Genomic DNA, 15,232 nt, shown 5'->3' with positions numbered 1-15,232 from the left:
CACCAAAAATTTTGTTCTTCCAGCTAATGCTAGTAAACATTACTATGACCAGGATGTAGCTGTACACGGAACAGTAGGTTGTGCAAGCCTGATAACACATGGGTTGACACAACGTACGACATGTGTCCTGACACGGGGAGAGTGGGCAGTGTGTAGGGGTGTGTTCATATCCCACCTGTGCCCACCTGCGCCCACAGTAAGGATGAGTGCTGTAGAGTAGTGGCAGGTAGGGGAACTATGGGTATGTGATTATGGGCCTAGGCATGCAGGTGGTGGCTGGCAGACATGTATTAGAACCACCCCGTGGGTGTAAGTAATATTTCGATGTGGGTATAGCAGATGCCCATACCTCCCAAACCTTAAGAGCACATCTACTGGACAATTTGTAAACCATTGGGGGAACACATAAGGACCATATCATTGAACTGTCCCCTATTACCTGGGACATCCATGATTATGAACCAGAATCTAACAGTCCCAACTAAACCCTCCTAGAACAAGTGATATTAGGAGGAAAGGTGGCAGAATACACATAATGAATAATGACAACATGTAACAGTCCTAAACAGCATGTACCTCAGACAATGTGTATGAATACATATGTGCTCTGGGTCCATCAATGTGTCAGGTTAATAGCACCAACCTTCTAAATGTGTCCCTGAGATTGTTATGCAGTGTCCCTGATTCAGTGTTCATTCTTCCTCATTTGTATGAGAGGTCTGATAGTGAGAGAAAGCGCATGTTCCGCTGACTACCTTTGAAAGTTGATAGAATAATAGGGGTGGGGTTACCACCTTTCCACCTTTGTGAGGGACACCCCCCTTTGGGCAGTTGTGTCCTGCAAAATAACTGTAATTATGGCAAATGTCCTGTGATTTAGGGCAAAGATTACCTATATTGTCTGTAGTAGTTGCATAAAACAATTATGTTAACCTGAAACACCTAAATGTTATAAGTAACAGTATAAGCAACTGTAATGCTACAAGAGTAACCTTTTATTTAGGCAAAACATTGAAGCATTCCCCTTTCTACTGGCTGTGGGTATGTGTTGCCCTGCAAAGTCTGATGTCTCTACATACAGGTCCTATAGAGTTTCCACCTTTCCAAATGGCCAAAGTGGGACATGTTCTGTAGAAATGTCAGACTTTCCAGGACAAAACATACCCACAGCCGTGCATAGTACAGGATTATACTTATTTGCACAAATAAAAGCTTAATCTAGTTACATTTGAATTGCTTTGGCTACTTCACATAACATATAGAAGTTTCATATATAAAATAAATGTTTTATGCAACTATTAATGAAAAGTAGAATATAATAATGTCCTGTAATCAGAACATTTGCTATGTCTTGATTATTTTCGCACTGTCCCTCGCAAAGTGGGACAGGTGGTAACACTATCATTGGCTCATGTCCATAACACATATTTGTAATAGTGTATAGGCATATACTCTCCATATCCTTTGTTCATAAAGGTTGGTAGTGGTGGAATGTGTGATTCCTATGGTCCATGTTATACACATATATGAACACTTCAACCGCTGTATATGGGATACCTATGGAAGCCTGAAACCACACATTTCCGACACTCACAGTAATGGGCCCAGACTTCTATACCCCATATTGTCGACAACGACAGTAACTCGTGAACATGGAACACACACACGCACACACAGACACACTGCTACCCACCACATCCAAACAAACCATCCTACACTATGTATGAGCAGGTGGCCAAGCCCCCCTACACCCTCCATTTAGGTGTCTGCGCCCCCCACACCCCCTACTTTAATATTCTACCTCCTAGATCATGCAAACAGATGCACAAAGCTAACCGACACCCACACATTACAGTCCCCCAAGAACTCACACCACACTCAGAACACACACTTACACACACTACAGCCCTAAGAAACACACTTACACACAGTAACCTACCAGAACTGCAACACCAGAAGCACTGACTAACTGTCCCTTAACATCGTGATTTTACACCTCGCGCATCTGGTGTTTCGGTACTGTGTTCTTACGGACCTTAAGCCTCGAGATTACGCACATCAGTGTGTAAAGCACTCGGTATGTGGTAAGTATCCCATTTATATGTACCTCCATGGTTATGTAGATGTTGTTAACCTATCTATATATCTACATATATATGTATATCCCCATATATCGACATATATCTCTCTCTCTCCCTCTCTCTCTCTCTCTCTATATATATATATATATATATATATATATATATATATATATATATATATATATATATATATATATATATATATATATATATATATAAAACATACACCTTTCATTGGGTACATGCCGGTTTGTCCTATTTCAACACATTCTTACCTTTTGTGTTTTATCCTGTCAGTATACATAACTGCCATTGGTACATCTCAGGTAGCTTAGTGGTATGTTATTGTGAAGATTGTGTACATGGTTGCGTGTTCTAATCCTGGCAGTGATATCTTACCTCACAGAGCAGGCACTGGTAGTGCAAGGGTGATTAACACACATTTCAGTGGTTTTGTGTTCCACATGTTTATTATTCTGTGGAGAATTACCTATATATGCAAGCTGTGTTTATGGTATACTGTGTAACATGTAAACATCTGAGAAGATTCCTGTCAGGGATACTCCCCATTATTTGGAACTACATCCCTGATTACATTATACAAAACCCCTCACTAACACTTCAGGGATTCCTTGCAGAGTGGGTGGGGAACAGAGGATACACCCCAGGGATCCCGCAATTGGCTCTGCTCCACAGAGGGACAGTTAGTTAATTGATGGGGTGGCGACAACAGACACTTTTTGCCTATGCTTATGAGTGGCCTCGGTGGTTGCGCATGTACCTACCTATGTATCTATGAACCTCTACATACAGTATGGAAACATGCTGATAGCTTAATTTATGTTCAGGTATTGCCTTACCTTGTGCCAATGGCGGTTGTGTGTACAATAGTTGAGGGCTACCTATATAGGATGCACACAGTAGACCACCTATACATGACAATTTATAGGTGGTCGTGTGTGTGTGTGCCATCCATGTTTGCTGTGTGCAGGTGGAGAAGGGTGTCAGTCCATGAGTGCCTACACTGTCAGTGTGTGTGCTATACGTTCCCTGTTTGCCAAGGCATGGGCATACTGGGCATGCCTTCATCTGCCTACTGGGGCTAGCACAGGGTGTTCATGGTCTGAGTCCCTCTGTGCCTGTGGGTCCCTTGGCAATGGTAGTGGGCTGTGAGGGCCTTCACCATTCTGTCCCTGCTGCAGCTGTTTCTACAGGATCATATTGTGTAGCATGGCACATACTATGAAGATGTGGGCACATGTGCCTGGAGAGTACTGCAAGGCTCCACCAGATATGTCCAAGCAATGGAATTGTGATTTCAGCATCCCAAACACATGCTCTATGATGATTCTGGTTTCTGCATGTGCCTCATTATGGCGTTCTTGCATGGCTGTGTGTGCATTTCTGATGGGAGTCATCATCCAAGGTTTCAGTGCATAGCCAGCATCCCCCACCAGGTGGCCATATGGGATGTCCCCCCTGGCAATTACCTGATACAGCTGTGAGGTATGCCAGATGTGGGAGTCGTGATAGCTTCCAGAGCCGCTAGCACACACATCCATGATAATGCCCTGGGCATTGCACACGACCTGGCAGTTGATGGAGGGGTATCCCTTGTGGTTTATGTAGCACCTACCCTGCTCACCAGGTGGTGATTTGATGTGTATGTGCATGCAGTCTATTGCACCCAGTACCTTTGGGTAGTCTGCCATATGGTGGAAGAGACGCATATTGCTGTCCAACTCCTCCTGCATTCGGGGGACGTATATGTGCTCATTGGCATGTAGTAACATGGCATCCAGGAACTGGTGGAGTACCCTGGATGCTGATGCCTGTGAGATCCCCATGATATCCCCAGTTGGCCTTTGGAAGGTACCTGTGGCTAGTATTCTCAAGCTTACACATACCTTCCTGTCCACTGGGATGGGTTCCCCTCTGTTACTTCTGGCTCTGAGGCGTGGCCGGCAAAGCTAAACAAGTTTCTGTATGATGTCCCTGTCCACCCTGTAACACTCTACTATCTCCAGATTATGTAGGCCATGGTAGGTTACCCTGGGTCTGAACACTCTTCTCCTCCTCCGGTGCCTGAGATGGTTGTCATCAACATCCTCCACACCACCGTCAGTCTCTAACACATGCTGGTGAATCAAAGCTATGTTGGCCCCTAACATGTACATATTAAAAGTCCCCCGTCTGTATACACCAATGGTGCAGAGTGTCTGGGAATACACAAGTGTGCGTGTGGGGCTTTCACACCTTATACTATTGTGCAATGGATGATGCTGGTGTAATTGGTTGTGTCTGTGCTATTCCAGCTGCAGGGTATCTTAATTATTGGTTTTCCAGCAGGTACTGCTATTGTGGGGTCTTTGGTGTTGACTTACGCTTGGCTGCCATGATTCATCTATTGCCCTTTACTTCAATTTTCAGCCCGATTCCCCTCCTATTGTCAGGCATGCATCCAACTGCTGGCTTTCTTGTTTTGTACTTTCACAACCCAGGATTGTGTTGGGAAATGTGTTACGTAGCTGTTCTACTGCAAGTTTGCTTTGTTCTGCTGTGACAGTTCTCTTTTCTTTGCTATACGGCACCTCCTCTTTCCTGTTCTGCAGGTAGCTGCTAGCAGCCTTGTTAGCTGTTGTCTATGGCTCACTGTGAGTTACTAGGTATTAATTACTCATTTGTAGTCCAATTACCATGCTGCAGAATTTCCTTATTGTCTTCCCGTATCCTTCCTGTTTCAGCTGTGTTGTGTGCCGCACACAGCCGTTTACTGGGTTTTGTGCACATTTTCATCCATGTTCACATGACCTTTTGGTTACCTTGTGTGCTTTCAGCTAAGCAAAGCTATGGCTACTTCCACACCCCTATCCTGTGGCTTTGCTTAGCAACAGGCAACATGGATTAGCAATGATCCAATGTGCTTACAGCTATGGTGGTGCACCCCTCTCTTGATGTCATGTTTACCAACAGGCCGTGTGGTGCATCCTTATGCCGGCGGTGTGTTTGCAATTCAGTATTACTTGACTCATTTGCATGGCATTGACTACTAATTCCTAGTTACCGCACGGAACACTATCACAGACCCTTAGCAACCCTTGTGCCATGGTTGTGGTGTAGCATGCGTGTCATTGACTATTATGGGGATATCATGAATTGTGTTACATTGCAGCTTTATGACATCTAAATATATTTTCCTTGTGATCCCGTTTGCGCACAGATGCACTGCGGTTTTACTTTGCATTAGTGTGGCCATGACATTAAATGTTGTTTTTTATATGCTGTGCATGTTTTTTATGCCATTGGCATATATTAACATTATAATACATAAGTTTGGCCCGCTTTCATGGCTCCAATTTTATGTTTGACAAAATGTAAACCATTTTTTTTTTTTTTTTGGTTTACGTTTCTTCATGCTTACGCTACGCCTGCGCAACTTCATGAATTGCTATATACCTTCATTTGCATGCTACACTGCTGCACATGGGGTAATTAGCTTACATGCGCTGGGAGCTGCGCAGCTCTAGCGTACGCTGGTAGTGCACATGGAAATAGCTCATACCTGAATCACTTGGCGGCCATATTTTGTGCTAGATCACCGACACTACTCCAGCACCTGGCGCAAGCTTCATGAATCCTGGAGACTGTTTATTTTACTGAATGAAGTGTTATCTGCATACTGAACGAAAAAAAAAATGTGTTGTATGTTTTCCATTTTAAACAAACCTGAATATTGTAAGCAGATAAAACTGGTTTTAGTAATGATTTACATTACATGCTGATGATAGTTGTTTCACTACATAATTTTATAATCAGTGGGGGCTACATTACATATATAACATAGTAACATTCGTAAAATTATGTTTCCATCCTTCATCTGAAAAATATATATTCATGGTTATTTCCCATGCTGCCTTATAGGGCAAGAGGACTAAATGTTAGCCTGAAACTGAAATGTGTAAATAACTGAGAACGTATTACTTTTTACCCCGAATGGTCACTAGATCAGAAGATTTAAAAGAATTGCACTCTTTTACTTAATTGAACATTGCCATCATACATTTAGTTACAAAGAATATATTTTCAGGTTATTCAGTTTATGGCAGCATCCACAAAATATATAATGGGAAAATGTCTCTTGCTTTATACAAAATTCAAAGGAAATTAACAAAAAATAGAATAATGTCAATAACTCAGTTTTGCAATTCTGGTTATATAGTTCCAGTTGAAACCTTATATTCCCAGTCATGGTAACAGTAAAAAAAGAAGTCTTACATTCTTACTATATAGGTCCCAACAAATAATAATGTTTGCCCAACTCAATTTCTTTGTCTATATTGTACACAAAACACTGAAAGCATTATATCATAATCAAATTAAAAATAAAAAGATGGTGCTTTCACAAATAGTTCTTGAAGTGAAAGTCATACTTAGCTTGATAGAGCAGTGAATGCAAACCAAAGTATTTGTGTAAACCCTCCTTTCCACAAAATAAATGATAACGCTTCATTTAAATTTATTACACCAACCAGCCATAAGTAAGACAAGTAAATTTTACAAAAGAAGTATCAGTAACTTCATAACCCAAATATTGAAAAATAATACACACATAGTAGTAATTCTTGAGTTGGTCATTGCAAATAATACTTTTAGCCAAAGGCATAAGTTCTATTATATTGTATGGAATAAGATATATCAAGAAAATCAAATTTCTCAGCTTGTGCAACAGATCCATCCTGTTGTATATTAGAGACTGCTGAATACAATATATTTATATTCTATTATATTGTGTGCCTTGCAAAAAAAAAATCATTGCAGCTTATCAAATTCATCATTGTAGTTTTCCAGAATAATTACAAAATAATTAGCATACTCTCACACTTTATAATGAGCCCTACCATTTTTAAGTCCAGTGCTTATTTTATGCAGTCTCATTTAATTGCATTTATGAATAATGAAGCTAATTAAAAACATTTTTGTCCTACCCCATTTACTAATCAAAACTTAATGCAAATTATGAAAACCACACGAATCATAAATCCAATGAAGTAACAAATCTGCTGGTGAGGAAAGGAAAACAGACAACCCAATCTGTACTTTAAACGTTTTCGTTCAATTTAATATCACTGAACTTCATCAGAAACACACCCAAATCACTTTACACAGTTTAAATACTTTTACAAAATGAATCACATGTACTAATTAACCAATAAGACAATATATCCAAATTCATCTCATGAATAATGTAAAAAAATCATATGTATGTGTACTATATACAGATATATCTCTCTATTTCTCTCCATATATAAATTTTAACTAAAATGAATTTTTACAATTACAAAGGTTTTAATTTGTAATATATAATATTTATTTATTATTTTTTTCATTATTTCTATTCATATACTGTATATTTAATACACATACATATATATGTGCTTGTATTTGTTTTTGTATTTACTTTTATAAATTCATTTTAGTTACTTTAATGCAAATTATGCCATGAATTTTTACATGGACATATGTAGTATTCAGTAAGTTCTGAATTGGTTGTACTAACCTGCAGTAAAATTATAAAAATAGAAACTATAATAATTTCAATTCCCCGGATTCTCTAAAGCTTGCATGGTGTGCAAGATCAGTGCAGGACCTCAAGCAGGCAATATGTCTGCTGTGCGATCCAGGAACAGCCTGCAGGGGCATGCACGAGTGCTCCTGCAATAATCCTGCACAGATGAAGCCCTTGTATGCAAATCACCCCATTTGCAGGAGAAATCTATAAAAATGAGGTGATTTTGCAATCCAGGAAGCTTGCAACCATCTGTGCAGGACTAGTGCTATCTGTAGAAATGTACTCAGTTAATAACCAAGTACATTTCTGCAAAATCCAAAACGGAGCTGTGACAACTCCAAATAAAGGCTGCATTGCAAGCATAAAAAAATACAAAAATCAACTTTTATTTTTTTTTATCCAATCTCAGCTGTTTAAGCGTAGGGCAGTGGTGTGCAAACAGGATCGGGGGAAAATAACAAAATTAACCTAAATTAAGCATCCTAACTAAAATAAGTATTCTGCCATGCAAGTCAATGGCAGGTAAAAGACAACATGGCCAGTGAGTAGTGGTTGCTAAGGGGGGAGGCTCAGTGTGAGACATGTAACTATGCATTAGCAGGCAATCCTATGCAAATGAGGGGAAGGATAGTGAATCCCAGTTTTCTCCAGCATGTGAGCCAGGTCCCAACAGCAGGAATAGCTTGGTGCAAGCCTAGGAGTTAGGTGACATGATGGGGGTGTGTGAAGCATACTGTAAGTGGATTGGAGCCCTGTGGCTCGGGTTTGCTCCTAGCTTAACACAGCTAAACTAGGGGGTGTGTCTAAACCTGCCTAGCACTCTTTACAAAGCCTAAGCGGGTGTGCACACCGCGGACCAGGTTTTACAGGAAGAAAAAAGAAGTTAAATCAGGAAATAGCAGCACTGTGTACATTTGAGCACTGTTTGTGTGGCGTGCCCCTGGGCTTAAACAGGTAGGCAATGGAAAGGGAAAACAGCAGTAGGAAGGTAATCAAGAAGAACTAGCTTAGCTGCCAGCGGTAATGTATCAGAATCAAACAATTACACAGGCAGCAGACCAGCCCAGCCCAGAACACTACTATAAAGTATGCAAACACCTTCCCCTCTGGTTTTTCCCACACTCTATGCCACCGGTGTAAACAAGCGGGGAACTTTTAACACTCGCAACAGCAAAATGATAGGGGCTGCAATAGCTATCATACAACTTGTGAAAGAGGCTGAGGGTGGTGAGGATATGAATGCTGTCGACCAACCCACAGTGAGGAGACGAAAAAGAGTGTACAGACCCAGAGTAAACTACCAGGGGCTACATAAGCTGGAGATAGTGGAGTGCTATAGGGTGGACAGGGACCTCCTACAGCAAATTTCTGAGCTGTGCCAGCCACACCTCACACACAGAACTAACAGAAGGGACCCCATCCCAGTGGATACTAAGGTATGTGTAGGCCTACAAATACTAGCTACAGGTACCTTCAAAGGCCAACTGGGGACATAATGGGGATTTCACAGGCATCAGCATCCAGGGTGCTCCACCAGTTCCTGGATGCCATTTCAGCACATGTCGTTGAGCACGTATATTTCCCCAACATGTTGGCGTTGGCCAGCAATATGCAACTGTTTCACCAAATAGCAGAATATCCTGAGGTAGTGGGTGAGATAGACTGCACACACACATGCATCAAAGCACCACCCGGTGAGCGAGGTATGGTCTAAATCAACTGCAAGGGCTTCCCCTCCCATCACCTGTCAGGTTGTGTGCAATGCCCAGGGTATAATAATGAATGTGTGTGCTAGCTGCCCTGGAAGCTATCACGATTCCCACATCTGGCATCTGTTGCAGCTGTACCAGATATTTGCTAATGGGGCCTTCCCTGATGGTCACCTAGTGGGGGATGCTTGATATGCACTGGAGCCATGGCTGACTACACCCATCAGAAATGCGCACACACCCGAACAAGAACTCCATAATGAGGCACACGCACAGACCAGAATTATAGTAGAGCATGTGCTTGGGATGCTCAAGTCACGGTTCTGGTGCCTGAACACATCCGGTGGAGTTTTGCAGTACTCACCAGCTACATGTACCTAAATTGTCTTTGTATGTGCCATGCTACACAATATGATCCTGCGGAAAAAGCTGTAGCAGGAACAGCATAGAGCATGGCCAAACAACCCCCCATCATTGCCAAGGCCTGCACAGGCACATAGTGACTCGGAGGAGGAACAACCTGAGCCTGTCTCAGTAGGCAGAAGGAGGCGTGCCCAGTATGCCCTGGCCTTGGCAAAGAGGCAACGCATATCACATACACTGACACAGGGGGGACCCAGGGAATAGCACCTTTCCCTTACTCTCGCATACAGTAAAAGGGGTGACAAACATTACACTACCTGTGCTTAACCATCTGTAGGGAGTGTACTATGTGCATCTGACATAGGCAGCCCTGCAGCACCACCCTCAATACTGGGGACACCTACAAGGTAAGTGATTCACACATGCCAGTCAGGGAGGTTCACATACAAAACAACAGTCACAGCCAGCAGGACAGGTGTAGACAAACACAGACAAACGCTGTGCTATGGCCTCAGAATGAGGTCTATGGGTAACCCACCCCCCCCAGGCCCACACAGACAGACTACAGCAGGTCAGGCAGTGAGATGTCAGTTCTGAAGGGTAGGAAGTCAGAAACTAATATGTAGGTAATTAAAAGCTAAGATCTGTAGTACACTGGTATGCCTCTTGTCAGCACGATAGGTAAGACTACAGAATGAAATGGAGTGCCTGACATACCAGTACAGTCCTAGCAAATGTGTACAACTCTCAGGTGTGCCCCCCCCCATCCTACATAGAAATGTAGTCACAGTCAGGTGTGCTCCCCCCAATCCTGTGTAGAAATGTAAAATAGTCAGGTATGCCCCCCATCCTACATAGAAATGAAAAAAATTGTGCCCCCCAATCCTGTGTAGAAATGTAGAAATAGTCAGGTGTGCCCCCCCATTCTATGTAGAAATGTAGTCACAGTCAGGTGTGCCTCCCCCAATCCCATGTAGAAATGTAGAAATAGTCAGGTGTGCCCCCCCATCCTATTTAGAAATGTAGTCACAGTCAGGTGTGCCCCCCCAATCCCGTGTAGAAATGTAGAAATAGTCAGGTGTGCCCTCCCATCCTACGTAGAAATGTAGTAACAGTCAGGTGTGCCCCCTCCAGTCCTGTGTAGGAATGTAGGAATAGTCTGGTGTGCCCCCTCCCCATCCTATGCAGAAATGTAATAACAGTCAATGCCAAATGATTGACAGAAAACCTGCAGAGACAGCATGCTACCTGTAGGTGTACAACACAAGGGTCAGCACTACAGTACAAACTACCTGGACTCGATCCACACATTCAGTACAGACAGGCATACTGGGCATGCCCACACACTTAGAGAAATTAAGGCAATGTCAGTCAACAACATACTGAAAGGTCATACTGGGCATGCTCTCACACTTAAACACATGAAGGCCATGTCCGCAAACACCAGTGGACCACACATATCTGGCAGCCACAGATGTTAGTGCAGACACTCCTCAGTATGCACCACTCATGCTTTGCATACACAGTGGATACGAATACAGGCATATATGTAAGGACAACACACTATATTAAGCCAAAGGTAGATGCACATAGGTATGTGGAAGAGGGTGATTTTGACAAGGAGCCATCCAGGCCTGTCCCACCTAGCACACAGCCAAAGGACCACAACCACACGAGGGTCAGATGTCACTCACTGCAGATACTAGCCACCGGTATCTGTCAGCATTACAGAGTATATGGTGGACGTGTCAGCTGTGCAACATGACTGTACAAGGAAGTAGTCATCTAGCAGCTGTATACACGTACCTGTGAAATATGACCCAGGTTGTGCCTGCATGTGGCGTGTCAACCCCTAGATGAATGGGTTATGGCCCAAGCACACACACTGCCCTCCCCATAGCCCTACTATGACAAGCATGCTGAGGTCATCCACTGTGAAATACACCTTTGGGAGAGTTTTAACCCAGTAATCTCCATGGTGCATCCCATAAGTGCGTATTGTTGTAGTGTGATAAAATAGTTAGGTAGGAGTTCTAACTCCAGCCTTGGCAACTGTGTGTGTTTCTGTGTGTGTGCCCTTCTCTGTCTTTGTAGAGAGCAATGCTTTTTAGGGTGGTCACACTCCCTACAATTGAAATACTCTACATTGGTAAGGCTGCTGATGTTATCCACCTAGAAATACACCTCTGGGAAGTATGGCCTAGTAATCTCTGTGGCGCGTTCCATACCTGTGTACTGCTGTAGTGTGATAGCATAGTTAGGTAGGAGTTCTAACCCCAGCCTTGGCAACTGTGTGTGTGTGTGTGTGTGTGTGTGTGTGTGTGTGTGTGTGTGTGTGTGTGTGTGTGTGTGTGTGTGTGTGTGTGTGTGTGTGTGTGTGTGTGTGTGTCTGTCCATCTCTGTCTGTGTAGAGAACAATGCTTTTTAGTGTAGTCACATTCCCTACAACTGGTATGCTCAACTTTAGCAAGGCTGCTGATGTCATCCACCTAGAAATACACCTCTGGGAAGGTTGTTGCCCAGTAATCTCTGTAATGTGCCCTGTAACTGCGTACTGCTGTAGTGCGATAAAGTAATTAGGTAGGTGTTCTATTCCCAGACATGGCAAGTGTTTGTGTGTGGGTCTGTCTGACTCTGCCTGTGTAGAGAACAATGCTTTTTAGGGTAATCACACTCCCTACAATTCAAATGCTCAACTTTGGCAAGGCTGCTGATGTCATACACCTAGAAATACACCTCTGGGAAGGTTGTAACCCAGTAATCTCTGTAGCGGGTCCTGTAACTGCATACTACTGTAGTGTGATAAAGTAGTTAGATCGATGTTCTAATCCCAGACATGGCAAGTGTGTGTGTTTGTCTGACTCTGTCTGTGTAAAGAGCAATGCTTTTTCGGCTAGTCACACTCCCTACAATTCAAATGCTCAACTTTGGCAAGGCTGCTGATGTCATCCACCTAGAAATACACCTCTGGGAAGGTTATAGCCCAGTAATCTCCGTAGTGCGTGCCATAAGTGTGTACTGCTGTAGTTTGATTTACAACTCTGGTAGGGTTCTATTCCCACCCATGGCAGTTCGGGATGGTGTGTGTTTCAATGTCTGTGTAGGGAACAATGCATTATAAGCTAGTCACACTCAATACAATTCAACTGCCCTACTTTGGCAATCTTGCTGATGTCACTCATTGTGCAATACACCTTTGGGGAAGCAGTTCTCCAGTAATCCTCGTGGTGCGTCATATAACAGCTCCATGCTGTAGTGTGATATAGACCTCTGTTAGGGGTTATATACCCACACATGTCAGTGGCAGGTGTTGGGTGAGTGTGTGTGTGTCACTGTCTGTGTAGGGAGCAATGCATTTTAGCCTAGCCACACTCACTACAATTCGAATGTCCTACTTTGGCAATCCTACTGATGTCATCCAATGTGATATACACCTTTGGGGAAAGAGTACTCCAGTAATCTCCATGGCACATACTATAACTGCGTAGTGCTGTAGTATCATAAACTCGTTAGGTAGAGGTTCTACTCCCAGACATGACAGGTGTGTGTGTGTACTTGTAACTCGTATCCTGTGTGGAGGAGGGTGTGAGTGTGTGACACCTGGGCCCAATGTGCAGTGGGTTTCGCAAATTTCTTATAAGCTGGTCCTAGTAAATATCACAATGTCCACCGTACAGGGATATCAGATGTGAAATAGCTGAGAGGTTGGGGGTGCAAATCCATACCCATATATGTGACATCAAGGCCAGGCAATCACAGTTAGCAACCCCAGTTTTACACAGTGCACACTCTCAACCCATGTCTTACACACACACACACACACAGACACACACACACACACACACACACACACACACACACACACACACACACACACACACACACACACACATGCCTAGGCAACAGCCAATATGTGTACACTGCATATTGGCAACTGATAGCAACTATGGAGTGATTGCCATGGGCTAAAGAGGGCAGGGCACCCTGTCCATCTGTCCAATAGGCATGTACATGCAGACAGTGCACCTTCCCCATGTTCCCCACTGGACACCTGCAACACCTGTGGTTCCATCACATGTGACCCACAAAGGACATACCATGCCTGAAAACATGCCCTGTATTGACAGATGCCACTGACACCAGGGAATGCTGTTATCTTGCTATCAATGTAGGTGCAGGGTAAACCTGCAGTCCATTACCAGTTCCCACCAAAGGTGGCCAAGACTGGCATTTCTGATGATAATCTGTGTACACAACAAGGGCCAGACACCCCAGGTACAGTTCCACATGTCACTGTACATGCATGTGGGAGGTGTGCACATCCCAGACACCATACATGTCATGGACTAAGGAACACATACATGGCAAGCGATGCACAGCTTTGACCACATGCAATAGTCAAGCAAGTGACTGCATGGTGGTCACAATACCTAACTGTGTGGGCAAATGTAGAAACTACAGCCCTGAGCCACAATGCAGACCATTGTCATGTGGCCTGATGCCAAGGTATAGCCATATCCTAGCCTTGTATAGCCGTCTGGCACAGCCGACCACCACACACCCATGCAGAAATGCACCCATGCATGTCAGTACTGGCACCCTGTGTGTTTGTGTGTGTGTTGTATGATGCGTATGATCACATCCATACTCACTACAACCCCCATTGGCATAGTGAAGCATGCTGTCAGATGTCAGACATCTCCCTATACCCCTTGCCCATATAACCTCCGTATGGCCCATGTGGTGCATGTGATACCTCCACAGTAATATGTTGTGGCAATCTCACTAGTGATGATTTGTAATCCTGGCACTGTCAAGTGTGTCAATGTGTGTGCGTCCCTGTGAGAGTGTGGCTGTGTTGACACTGGCACCTGTTCATGAGGGCAGGCATGTGTACTTCACCTACCGTATAGCTACCATATCCCTGTTGCAGATGTCACTCACCATCACATATATGTTCTGAGTGCTCCGCAACAGGTAACATGTGATGCATCCAATAACTGTGTAGAACTGTGATAGCACTACAAAGTCATCAGGGGTTTGATACCCTCTGCTGGTAGGTGTGTGGCACAAACATGCTTAAGTTTTACTCTCCCACACCTCCCTGACTTGTCTTTGCCTCTGTCTGCCTCACTCACTCCCTCACTGGTGGATGTGGAGACCTACACCTGCTTTGCTTAGGCAGCAGCATGTGTATTTTAGGTAATGTGACAAGACATACTGAAACAACGTAAAAAATCTATTGGTAAAACAAAGCTTTCAGGTATAACAACCCTTCCTCAGTGCAAGATAAAAACTGAATTAATTACAATCCTTAAATGTCATCCAAAACCAATAATTCAATTAACCACAGCCAAAAAAATCATCATACTATTTAAAAAATTTTTAAAGTGAACAAAATCTGCTCATTTAATCATTTCAAACATAACATTTTGTCCTTAAGTATTGGTTTTAAAGTATTTAACTTATTAATACCAGGAAACACATCTGTCTGCAACAATATGATCCAT

Source organism: Protopterus annectens, chromosome 6.part0 (genome assembly GCF_019279795.1).
Source record: "Protopterus annectens isolate FY-2018-M chromosome 6.part0, PAN1.0, whole genome shotgun sequence".
Lineage (NCBI taxonomy): Eukaryota > Metazoa > Chordata > Ceratodontiformes > Protopteridae > Protopterus > Protopterus annectens.
Note: the sequence above shows the minus strand (reverse complement) of the source record.